Genomic DNA, 13,729 nt, shown 5'->3' with positions numbered 1-13,729 from the left:
GCTATTCGTGGACACTGTCGCGCGTGCGCCAGCAGTACTACTGGCCACGACTTTCATCTAGCGTACACCGCCATGTGAAAGGCTGCCGCGAGTGTCAGAGCCGCAAGACACCACCTATGAAACCTGCGGGCCTACGCCAACCAATTTCACAACCTAGGACCCCGTTCGACCTTGTGGGAATGGACCTTCTAGGATCCTTCCATTTGTCGGCCACTGGAAACAAATGGGTTATCGTTGCAACAGATTAGTTCACTCGTTATGCAGAGACAAAAGCACTGTCCGGCGGCACGGCTTCCGAAGTCGCAAAGTTTTTCGTACACCACGTCGTCCTGCGGCATGGCGCCCCATCGTGTGTGATCGCTGACAGGGGCAAGTCCTTTACGGCAGACATGATGGAGGACATTTTCAGACTGAGCTGCACGAGTCATCTAAAGACAACAGCCTGCCCTCCACAAGCGAATGGACTTACGGAGAGGTTAAACAAAACCATAGGAGACATGTTGTCAATGTACGTGGACGTGCAGCATAAAATTTCGGACGAGATTCTTTCGTATATCATTTGGCTACAATAGAGGAATACAGGAAACAACGCGATTTTGGCCTTTCCGTCTTGTTTACGGACGCAACGTGCAAACCATGCTCGACACTATTCTTCCGTACGACAACGCCGATGAAACTGCTTCAGACGCCGAACACTACACTCAGTATGCCGAAGAAGCCCGCCAACTGGCTCGCGTAAACATTAGTTACCAACAAGGTGCCGATGCACGACGTTACAACCGCCACCGTCGAGACGTCGCCTATCGCCCCGGAGACCGCGTCTGGGTGTGGACCCCTATTCTACGTGTACGGTTGTCTGAAAAACTTTTAAGCAGGTATTTCGGACAGTACACGGATCGGAAACGTGTCAGTGACGTTACTTACGAGGTATTTAAAGATGGCGCCTTGTCTTCGCGTCGACAGTTTCGGCCCGAAATTATGCATGTCGTACAGCCAGGCCACGACTTACCCAGGAGGGAAACGCCGGACTAATCGTTTCAGAGGCGAAACGTGAACAATCTCCGAACCATGATAAATATTTTCCGAAAAAACCTCGACGATATGAACGTGATAGTTCACGGGGGGTGTTTGTTATTAATGTAGGGTCCAAGAAAGCGCGATTCAAACTTCTCAGTGACAGTGACAGAGGACAGGGTCGGTTGTTAAGGCTTGCTTGAGGGCTTGGAAGGAAAGTTTGCATTTGTCTGCCCAAGGGAAAGCAGTGCCCGACGTGAGCAACTTGTGAAGTGGCGACGCCATGGCAGGAAAATCACTGATGAAGAGGCGGAAGTAGGATGCCAGGCCCGAGAACATTCTCAATTGTTTTCGATTTTCAGGGCGAGGGAAGCGAAGCACGGTAACAACCTTGTCGAGATCTGGTCGAATGTCATCTTTACTAGGGTGGCCCAACACTTTGATGTTCTTTCGGGCAAAATGGCATTTCATTGTGTTGAGTTGGGGTCGAGAGTTGGAAATGCATGTGAAAACTTCGTACAGACGTTCAAGGGGCAGAGGAAAAGTAGTAGAAAAAATAACGATGCCATCTAAATAACACAGACAGGTCTTCCACTTAAGGCCGCGTAAAACTGTGTCGATCATGCGTTCAAATGTTGCAGGAGCATTACATAAGCCGAAGGGCACGACGTTGAACTCGTAAAGTCCGTTTGGTTTTGCTAAGGCTGTCTTGTCCTTGTCTGGGTATTGTCTTGTCCTTGCATGGGTATTTGACAGTACCCGGATCGGAGGTGTAGAGTTGAAAAATATTCAGCGTCCTGGAGAGAGCCAATGGCATCACTGATTCTTGGCATCGGATATAAGTCTTTGCCCGCGATCTTATACAATACTTGATAATCGATGCAAAATCGTACAGGGCCATCTTTCATGCGGACCAACACAACAGGGGACGACCAAGAACCGGATGATGTCCGAATGATGTCTCTTTTAAGCTAGTCATGAACGCTGCCCGGAATGATTTTCCATTCTTCGGAACTCACGCGATACGTGCGGTGGCGTACAAGAGAACTGCGATGCACAGCGACGGAAGTGCGCCCCACAAGCTTGGAGCACACGTGAAATAAGGCGCTGTGTTTTTGCGGTAGGGCCAGAAGGTATTCTTTCTGCGCAGCAGTCAGATCAGGATTTATCGCGGCCGTTAAACCAGTGACAGCAGTATCATCATCAGTTGTGGCAGACAACTGATGTTGGTGGTGATTGAGTGCAAAGGTGTGCCAGAAAGAGGCCCGGTGTCAGTAAAGCAACTCACAGTGGCGCCCTGGGAGAGCACAACTCGCGAAGAAGTAGGGTTACGAACAGCGACGAAAGCTCTACCGCCCCGAAACAGCACCAAGCTAGGAGTAATGCTAAGCCCAACAGAAATGCAGCGACCGCTCGGTGCAAGGAACACATCACCATTAACATCAGTGTCAGAAGCCAGTGTTAGAATATGCTCATCGCCCGCGGGAATGAAACAGTCGGTAGACGTGCCAAAACGTAGGCTGCGGGCATCGACAGCGGAAGAATATTTAATGTTCGTCATGTGAATATTTCACTGACTGCAACAGATGAAAGCTGAGGCGGAGGACAAGTCCCATTCATAAAGTCATCGAGTAGGTACGCGAAGATATCACGACAAACTGAATGTGGTGAAGGATGCTATCAATGAAAATACGCGCAGGGCAAACACCGGATGGTTAAACAGGAACTGCATTAACACAACGAAGCGGAGGGCCATTATATGGTGTATATGGTGGCCAGTATATGGGTGCAATCGACAACACAAGTCAGTACTAATAACGGAAAGCGATGCACCCGCGTCAACCAAGGCTTCAGTCCGTACACCTTCAAGACACACCAAAAGTAGATTTGACGTGCGCGCATGAGGAGTTTTACGTTGCCCAAAGGATGCAACTTTCCCTCCTCAAACTGCACTATTTATTTTTCCTGGCGCTCATTGGAGGACGAGGCAGCCGGTCGAAGAGGGGAAGAGGAGCGCCGCATCGGTGATGGAGAGCGACGACGCGAAAAATGCAATGAACCAGCAGCGTTGAATTCCTGCGGAGATGGGGAACGTCGCAGATAATAATTGTAGTCAGAACGCCGATGTTGTGGTACAGAGCCAGAAAACTCGTCCCTTTCAAAGTCGCCATAGCCACGCGTTTGGTCTCGCTCACGGCGTCGGCAGAACCTTGAAATGTGGCCACGGATGCCGCAAAGGGGCTCTTGCGTTGCCCAGGGGGCGCTGCAAAAATGGTGCTAAAAAGCGCCGTCAATCCGAAACTGGGTAGTACCAAACTCGGTCGTCTGCTTCGGCAAGCACGTTTACAATATGGACCCGCCACTTTCGGTTGTGTTGTACCACAGCTTGCAGCGAATATCGGGCGCCGAAGATTTTTCTATGGGTGGCATGCTGCATAAAGGCAGGAAATTATCCAACGGCGAATACGTGTACGCCGTTCAAGAAATAAGCGGCGAAGATTTCGCGCGGTGTCAATCGCAAGTGAAGCGAGTCATGCACGTGCGAAGTTGAACTTCAGGTAAGGTTTGCACGCTGCTAGATTCAGGCGCACAAACGCGAGGAAATGCTTTCTATAAATGAATTCACAGGAGCGATAAGCAGACATGTGTACGGAACTGATCGAGCGCACGACGGTACGCACCGCGACGGCAGCGGTCTTTCAGCATGCCGCGGTGTACGAACTGCTCGAGCGCACGATCGTACGCGCCGCGACGGCAGCAGCCTTTCGACATGCCGCGAAACGGCAGGTCTCCTGCAATCTTTGTTGACGGGATGCCGCTAGACAAGTAGTTATGCCTGCGCTGTAGTAGTGGCCATCTGTCTAGCAATTGATAAATAACTGATGCAATGCATATAAGCTCGCAGTAACGTACGTACGTGCGATTCGCGCTGCAGCGCGCGCTCGTGCACTGCTCGCTTGATGTAGTTTTTAATGACGGCGCTCGAACATCGGATGTGCTGTAATCAATACTACCTTGCTGTGCTGCCTCAATGTGCTGGCTAGAGGTCAAGGATGAGCACATTCAACTCTCTAACCTGTGCTGCTCGTACTGGGGTAGTGAATTGTCACCGAATCAGCCCGACCATTTGTGGTCATTTGCACACACCTGGTCACTTCACTTCGCACCGGTCGAATTGTTAATTGTCGCTGTGGCCGGGTCTCGAATCGTGAATCACCAGCCATGCCTGCTGCTATGTCGGTCTTCCATTTCGCTTAGCCAGCGCGACAAGCTGCAGTTACCCAGCACGCCCGACGCTCCTCAGCGTGAGGCCTTGAAGGAAAACGGTAGAATCTGATGTTGGGATTCAGGCCTTCTTGTTCATGGCAGCCCACGACGCAGCAGTAACGACGGTGACGCTTTTTCGAGGCTGAGCTAGGTCTCTCCGGATCGGCGTCGCCGACGTCTTCTGCTTCCAATAATAAGTCCCACGGCACTCGGATAGTCTGTTTTCGTAAACTATAGGCTGCGGCCAGCTCGCAGCCTGGTCGACATGGTCTGTGAGAAGTGACGAGCCTTTTCGCACTCGAAACAGGGCAGAAAAAAGTGCGAATCGACGCAAAACGCGGGCTAGAAACGTGCTTCGCCACAGCCAGGGCTCAATACTACCCAAGCTGGTACTACCCAGATGACGTTTTTCGCCGCCACCAGGCGCCGCTACTATACCTCAAACTCCTGTGCAAGACGCCCATAGTAGCAAACAGGTCGAGGTGAGCAGCACGCGTTGTAAGACGGAAGAGGTGGTGGTCTTGCAGATCGAATTAAGGGACCCAGGTGGTGCAGATGGCTGCTGTGGTGGCTGCTGGGAGGGTGGTACTATAGAGGCAACCTGAGCGTGGGTCGGTGTAGGAATAGGTTGCAGGCTCGGGAGTTCCGGGCGCGTGACAGCAGCTATCTCTTCCCTCACTATATGGTGGAGAAGCCACCACCAGGAGGCGTCATATGGACCTCAGGAGGGGTTGACGAAGCTTGGTCGTGCAGTCCCTCACGCAGGATGGATCGAATCGGGCACGTAGCTCGCTGTCGTTGGATGCCATGAAATCAGATGGGTCAGGGTGTAAGGGGATCATATTCATATCATTGAGGCGCTGACACGTACTGAGGATGTCTGCGACGGTAGTGGGGCTCAGCACTACAAGAGCACTGAATGCCACAGTCCCAATACCCTTGAACAGGTGGCGTACACGTTCACTCGCCGCCATCTAGGTGTTCACGCGGCGGCAGAGGGCGAGGACGTCCTCTATGTATGAAGTGTACGACTCGCCCGACTGCTGAACACGCTCAGCAAGCTCCTTGTTGGCGTTATCGGAGCGAACTGAGCAGTTCGCGAAAATATGGCGTAGGTGGTGTTTAAAGGAGCTCCAGTTTACGAAATCGAGCTCGTGGTTGTACAACCAAGTTCTTGCGACGCCGGTTAAGCAGAAGGCGACGTGCGCAAGTTTTGCAGATTTGTTCTAGTGGTTAAAGTCACTCACGCGCTTGTATTGCTCTAACCAGTCTTCAACGTCCTCACCGCGAAGTCCCGCAAACACCGGTGGATCCTTCTGAGCAGTGGTGATCATCCAGGAAGGGGCTGTCGCCGGAGCAGGCAAGGTGGATGTAGTATTGACCTGCTGTTTTTGGGGCATGGTCGAGTGCAGTTGGTAGAGGCGGCGACCCGAGCGGAGTACCAGTGATGTAGCGTAGGTGAAGCTGGAGAGAGACAGGGAGCGGGAGGACTGAGGAACCGCACATCACACTCCGCCACTTTTGAGACAAGGTTGAGGGAGTCAGACTCTTTATTCTCCATAGCGAGAGCCCTACCACCAAGCCCCAACAAGGTGATGAGGAGTACGTACAGATGAGAAAATGAGGCGTAGGCCTAATGTGCACAATATACAGGGTGTCCCAGCTATCACGCAGCACGATTTAAAAAAAAGAGGAAAGGCGTTAAACGAAGAAAACCTAGCGCGTGATATTTCCAGTGCAGTGGAGTAGCCGCCAGTAATTTTTTCGTTGCGGAGATGTAATTAGTTAATTGTAAATAATTATCTAACTCGAGAAGTACTGTCCTAATTACCAAAGTGTCAATGAGAAAATTGTAGAGCAACACGAAAAACTCCCGATACAGCTTTCTGTTGCTCAATATGTGCTTCATAAATGTGTTTTTCCGAGCGTGAAAGATGCCCGCGAATACACGCAGAATTGCCACGCGACTGGCTGCTCGAGGCGCTTTGCGTGTATTCGCGGGAATCTTTCACGCTCGGAAAAACACATTTATGAAGCACATATTGAGCAACAGAAAGCTGAATTGCGGATTTTTCACGTTGATCTACAAGTTGCTCATTGACACTTTGATAAATAGGACAGTACTTCTCGAGTTAGATAATTATTTACAATTAATTAATTAAATCTCTGTAACGAAAAAATTACGGGCGGCTACTCCACTGTACTGGAAACAATACGCACTAGGTTTGCTTCGCGTAACGCCGTTCCTCTTTTTTTAAATCGTGCTGCGTGATAGCTGGGACACCCTGTATACAGGGTGTTTCAGCGAACACTTTCAAAAGTTCTTAAAGGTTGCCTGTGGCAGAGAGCACAATTCTAGTTCATGAGCTCATCTACTCGAAGAGGCGGAGATTACTTCCACAAGCAATTGAAATACATAATCGAATAATTAGCAGATATTCACCAATTAAGTTTTTAACTAATTACCTGATGGCCCATATTGCAATTTACAAATTGTAGCCGTGGAGTTCTCAAGGCGGATCCACTTGGAACGAATTCTCGGGATGACGCCAGTTTCTAGATATTAATTCCCGAACTTTGCGGAGAAATGCACTGGCGTTCCAGTTAGGTTCTTAGCAAAACGTCGCTTTATGCATTGGCGCACAAATTTAACTGGAACGCCAAAGCATTTCTCCGCAAAGTTCGGGAATTATTATCGCGAAATTTGTGTCATCCTGCGAATTAATATATTATGATATATGTAATAATGACCCAGAAGAAAGGGCAACTGAGGGGCCCGATTTTATGATTCATATATATATATATATATATATATATATATATATATATATATATATATATATATATATATATATAGGGGTTTCTTGAAAGGTGAACACGCCGGACTCGGCGAAACATATCGAGGAAAGCGACGTAGGACTTTTGGGTGATAAGGTATATTTACTTACCGTTTTCGGGTTGTGGACCAGCCTTCGTCTGAGTACAGTTATACATGCACAAATTCATACACCTCACTTTAAAAGCACCCTATCAAGAACAGAGGGTGCACCATCTGCGCTGACTAGAACTAACACTGCGCGTCATAAATCATTGTCAATGCCAAGCATATTCAACAAAGTGAAATGCAGATGCGTTTAGGATAAAGTTTACAAACAGGACTCTCTCTGATAAGTGCGAGCGGTCACCATGATCCTGCGCAGTGAGAACAAAACGACGTACGTATACAAATGCATAGGCGTGATGACAGCACATGGTAGCTCTAAGTGCAATCTAACATTACCTAACATGGAAGTGTTGAGCGTACAAATTCAAACCACATGCGTCAAAAAGCTACATGCGCAAATAAATGCCCACACTAATTTCCCTCGTGCGAAAGCGGCCATCCTGGCCGCTGCCTAAAGGTACGGGCAACGCCGCGTGAAGGGCTTCATACGAGAAACGTGGACCACTTCGGTAGAGCGGCAACGGCGGTCAATTGAGGAAACAACAGGGGTCACTCGATAATTAACTGGAGAAGTCATTTCCAGGACCGTGTAGGGGCCGATAAACTTACGCTGAAACTTCTCGCACAACCCAGGAGTGCGAACTGGTGTCCAGAGTAGCACTTCATCGCCAGGCTGGTAGAATACTAAGCGGTGATATGCGTCATAATGATCCTTGCGGTCCCGCTGTCTGGCTGCGGTGTTGATGCGGGCATGCTGGCGACAATGGATGAGGCGGGAAACATATTCTTCGCAGGAATATCGAGATGGACTGAGAGGGAGTAGAGAAGAAAGAAACATCGAGAAAGGAACTGGGTGAACGGCCATAAACAAGGTAGAAAGGCGAGTAACCGGTTGTGCGATGAACGGCGGTGTTATACGCGAAGGTGACGAATGGCAAAATTGTGTCCCAGTTTCTGTGATCGGGTTGAATATAGGCGGCTATCATGTCAGAGAGCGTACGATGAAACCGATCAGTCAGGCCGTTGGTCTGAGGATGATAACTTGATGTAGTCTCGTGAGTGGTGCCAGAGGTTTTGAGCACTTCGCCTACTATAGTTGCGAAAGGAATGTCTTTCCGCGGTCGCTCAGAAGGACACGAGGGGCACCATGGCGCAGGATGACGGATTGAAGAATGAAGGCAGCGACTTCGGAAGCCGATGTTGAACTTACACAGGCTGTTTCGGCATAGCGTGTCAGGTGGTCGACGGCTGTCACTATCCATCGACTAGCGGCGGGAGTCATGGGAAGTGGCCCATAGAGGTCGATGCCAACAACATCAAATGGTTCCGCAGGACATGAGACTGGTAGTACTTGTCCGGCAGGAGCTCATGTTGGACGTTTGCGACGCTGACAAATGCCGCAGGAAGCGACGTATCTCGCCACACTGGTAGACAGGCCAGGCCAGTAGAAGCGACTTCTTATGCGGTCGTAAGTTTTCTGGATGCCAAGGTGGCCAGCAGTCAAATCGTCATGAAAGGCCTGAAGGACACGCGCACGAAGGCAACGAGGTAGCACGGGCAACCAGCGTCGTCCATCAGGATGCTGGATATGGCGGTACAGCACGGAGTTTTCAAGCTTAAATTGTGTCAGCTGTCGACGAAGCCGGGCGTTAGGCGGGCGCGAAGCTCCTCGAAGGTGGTCTATAATACGGCGACAGTAAGAGTCAGAGAGTTGTTGAGACGAAAATGATTCATGGTCGTGCAAAGTGAGATAATCAAGAGTGGCGAAGGACAAAACCGCCGTAGAAGAGACGTCAGTGAGTGCGTTACTGGAGGCGGTGACGGAACCATTGATGAGTGTGGCTGTAGGAAGCGGGCAGCAAGAAAGAGCGTCTGCGTCTTGGTGCTTCTTACCAGACTTGTAGATGATTTCAGTCATATTCTTGCAGACGAAGAATCCAGCGGCCAAGACGCCCTGACAAGTTCTTGAGTGTGGAAAGCCAGCATAAGGCTTGGTGATCCGTCACGATGGTAAAATGGCGACCGTGGAAATAAGGGCAAAATTTTTGGACGGACCAAACAACAGCGAGGCACTCCTGCTCGGTGATGGTATAATTCTTCTCGGCAGGTGTGAGCAGGCAGCTGGCATACGGAACGACTCTCTCACGCGAAGAGTTGTCTCGCTGGAGGAGCACAGCACCGATGCCATGGCCGCTAGCATCCGTGTGCAAGAGTGTGGGAGCAGTCTCATCAAAATGACACAGGACAGGTTCAGATGTGAGGGCGCTCTTTAGCTGGTCAAAGGCAGATTCACATTCAGGTGACCACATGAAGGCAGCACTGGAACAAAGTAAGTGGTGTAAAGGTGCAGCTATAGAGGCAAAATCGCGAATAAATCGGCGAAAATAGGAAGCGATGCCGAGGAAACTGCGTAGGTCCTTGGTCTTTTCTGGGCGAGGAAAGTGAAGCACCGCCGAAACCTTGTCAGGATCAGGTCGAATACCATCCGTGCTTACAATATGACCTAAGACCGTGATCATATTGCTTACAAAATGACACTTTTTGGTGTTGAGCTGAAGACCAGCGTTGGCTATACACCTGAGAACCTCGTCGAGACGTTGCAGGTGCTGTGCAAATGTCGACGAGAAAATAACGATATCATCCAGATAGCACAAGCAGGTCTTGCACTTCAGGCCACGCAGAACGGTGTCGATCATGCGCTCAAAAGTTGCGGGAGCATTGCAGAGGCCGAAGGGCATGACGTTGAACTCGTATAGACCATCTGGGGTTGAAAACGCTGTTTTTTTTCTTTGTCGTCTTCGTGCATCGGAATTTGCCAGTAACCTGAACGCAGATCAAGACTGGAGAAGTACTCGGCACCTTGCCGTGAATTGAGGGCATCGTCAATGCGAGGCATGGGGTACACATCCTTGCGTGTGATCTTGTTGAGCGCTCGTTAATCTACACAGAAACGCACGGAGCCATCTTTTTTTCGGACCAAAACAATGGGAGACGACCAAGGGCTAGCAGAGGAGCGAATTATCTCACGTTGCAGCATGTCGGTGATGTTTTGCTCAATAATTTTGCGCTCAGCTAGAGACACGCGATACGGCCGGCGACGCACGATGGATCTGCCGTCTGTCTGAATCCGATGCGCTGTGACGGTCGTCTGTCCCAATGTCGAAATATGGGCGTCAAATGAACCTTCGTGCTTCTTCAACAAGGCAAGGAGCTGTTGCGTCTGCGAAGGGCTCAAGTCCGAGCTGATTACAGCAGCAAGAGCGGAGGTAGAGGCAGAATGTCCAGCAGGAGGGATTTCAGAGGGAGCAGTCTTGAGGGGAACGACGAAGAGAGGCTGTGAATCAGCAACGCAAGCCAAAGTGGTGCCTTTATTATGTAGAATTTTCTCATATGTTGTGTTCCTTGTCTCGAGAAGCGCAGAACCATTATCAAACCTAACTAGGCCTGAAACAATGGCTATCCCTTTTGTGAGCCAACGCGCACAAGGTGACATTAACACATCGCCAATGTCGATGGCGTCAGACGTGATTGTCAGAATTTGCTGACAGCCTGGAGGTAGCTCGGTATCTTTTGCAGCGAGTAGACGAAGTGGCCGGTACGGTTCATCGCCGAGCGAATAGTCGGTGTCAATCATATGTACGACACCTTGCCCACAACATATAGCAGCAGAAGCAGAGGCAAGGAAATCTTATCCTAAAATGAGCTGGTGGGAGCAGGGCGACAGCAAAGCAAATTGTATGTAGTGGACGATACCATCGATGGATACACGCACTGTACAAAACGTGGAAGGGCGGATTGTTGTCCCTTGAGCTGCAACAAGCGCGGGTCCATCATAAAGCGTCGTAACTTTCCTGAGAGGCCTACACAAATCGGAATGCATAACAGATAAAGTCGCACCGGTGTCCACCAAAGCTTCAACGTGCACACCTTCAACAAACACGGAGATCATATTACAAGGGCGCGCTGGAGGAATTTTAGTCCTGTCGGTGAATGCAGTTTTTCCTCCGAAAACTGCATTACTTAGTTTTCCGGGCGGCGGTCAGAGGTGAATAAGGCAGGCCGAAGCGGTGACGAGGAGCGGCGGAAGGGCGAGGGTGATCGGCATCTGGTGGTACGGTAACCATTCGGCGTCTTGGTCGTTGCGGGCGGAGATGGGGAACGGCGCGGAGGGGGAAGCCTAACGACGGCTTTGGTAAGAGGCCCCACCAGAATACGCATCGCGTTCACACAGGTCGTACCCGGGACGCTCATCCTGTTGGCGCTTGCGGCAAAAACGTGATATATGGCCGCGATAACCACAGTAATAACAGGTAGGACGAGACGGCCGCCAAGGCGGGTAGTAAGGGGCGCTCGGTGCGCTGTGAGATAGTGCGGTCAGATAGGGCGATGACGGCTCAAGTGGTAATGAGGGGACATGGACCGGAGGAGCGACACCAACCTTCGTGTATGTGGGTAGAGGCAACGTTGGACGTACGCTAGTTGGAGGCGCGGCAGCAACCTGCGCATATGTTGGTACGGTGCGAGGGGCCGGAGGGTCCACATTCGTAGAGCAGGTCATTGACGCAAGTTCCTCTCTGATGACGTCGCGAAATGCTGCACCAGAAGGCTGAGCAGGAATCATCAACGGAGATGACAAGCCAAGTGATTGCAGTTCTTCGCGTATGATCGCCTGGATCATCATGCGCAAGTCGGGGTCTGCCGCAGAACGATGTTCGCTGAAGTCCGGCTGCAAGCGTACGGACTCGAGCTCGTCGAGGCGCTGGCACGTCAAGACGACGTCAGCGACGGTAGCCGGATTCTTGACGGCGAGCGCGTTGAAGGCCACAGTCCTAATACCTTTAAGAATGTGGCGTATCCTGTCTGACTCAGCCATGGCAACATTGACACGGTGACAGAGTGCAAGCACATCCTCGATGTACGATGTGTAGGAGTCGCCGGAGTGTTGTTTGCGAGCATCCAGAGTGTTCTTCTCAAGGGCGGAGCGAACCGCCGGCGTGCCAAAAACTTGCCAAAGCTGCTGCTTGAAGTTCGTCCAATCGGTGAAATCAATCTCATGGTTGAAAAACCAGGTCTTCGCCACACCGGTCAGGTAGAACGAGACGTGGCGGAGCTTGTGGGGATCATCCCACCGATTAGCAGAGCTTACGCGCTCGTAATCATCCAGCCAGTCCTCAGCATCTTCACCGCGAAGACCAGCGAACAGATGGGGATCACGCTGGTGGCGGCTGACGATCACAGAAGGTGCGGCTTGAGCAGGCGGGATGGTTAGGGTAGAAGCGCCAGGCTGCTCGTCCTGCGACATGCTGACGGACAGTGGGCATAAGCGGCGACCCGAACGAAGCTCCAGGGAGTAGGCCAGGGGCGTAGAGGACGGGGAACCAAGAAGCACCTCCACCACTTGTGACGTCACAAAAAGGGCGGACCTTTATTGAGCCCGAGAGACGACACGGCGAAGGAGGGCGGCTTCCACAACCAGCCTGAACAGCCTTCGACAGAGTCCACGCTGATGATGATGCGCCCGCACAAGCGATGAAGATGAGGGGCACACGCATGATGATGATAATGTACAGATGATGAAGAAGTGCACAATAAATATATTCTCGCTTGGTGAGTTCGGGCATGTCTCCAGATCCGCTGGCCATGACTTTAATAAACGCTTTGTTCAGAGACGGACAGGGCGACCAGCGCGACTTGGCAGATGGGGCGTTGGAACCTCTATCGTTGGAGCGACACAATCGCGGAGTGTTGTCCAACTCGCCCTGCCGTATGCGGTTGACCCTTCTGATCTTACGCCCAGTCGACTATGTTACAGTGATCGCGTTCACCTACCTCGCCGAGCTGTGACCAATGTTGCCGTCTCACCCAATCCACCTGTCGCCAACGGCGATTACGTCGTGCCGCCCAGAGCCACCGTCCTCCTGTCGCAGAACGTCGCATTTCCCCACATGGTCGTCCGCATAAAAGACAATGCCACCTCTCTTCCTGTAGTGAATTTTGGCCTCTGTGCTCAAGCGCTACCTCAGAACATATCTCTTGCAAACTTGCCCCGGCTTCGGACTACCATATATCTGTCTTATGAGGTGATACTGCGTCGTCTACCTCTGGTGGTTCGGACCCTACAAACCGAGCATTAGAAACTTTCGCGACAATGATTGCTCCTGACCTTCCGGCACACCATGCGGGTGCATTTCGATGCCTTCTCGCCTCATAGCGGGAGATTTTCGATCTCGATGACCAGCCACTGGGTCAAACAAGCGTTGTGAAACATCAAATACACACGGGCAACGCTAGCCCGATACACCGACGGCCATACCGCGTCTCCCCTATTGAGCGCCAAGTCATACAGAAGAAAAACGACGAGATGCTTGTCTGAGATATCATTAAGCCTCCTAGCATCCATCAGGCTTCTCCGGTCGTGCTCCTACGAAAGAAGGATGACAGCTAGCGCTTCTGTGTCCCCCGCAGGGGCGTCTGCGTAAGCAGGCGTTTGGTGCGTTGCGACAC

Source organism: Dermacentor silvarum, chromosome 5 (genome assembly GCF_013339745.2).
Source record: "Dermacentor silvarum isolate Dsil-2018 chromosome 5, BIME_Dsil_1.4, whole genome shotgun sequence".
Classification (NCBI taxonomy): domain Eukaryota; kingdom Metazoa; phylum Arthropoda; class Arachnida; order Ixodida; family Ixodidae; genus Dermacentor; species Dermacentor silvarum.
Note: the sequence above shows the minus strand (reverse complement) of the source record.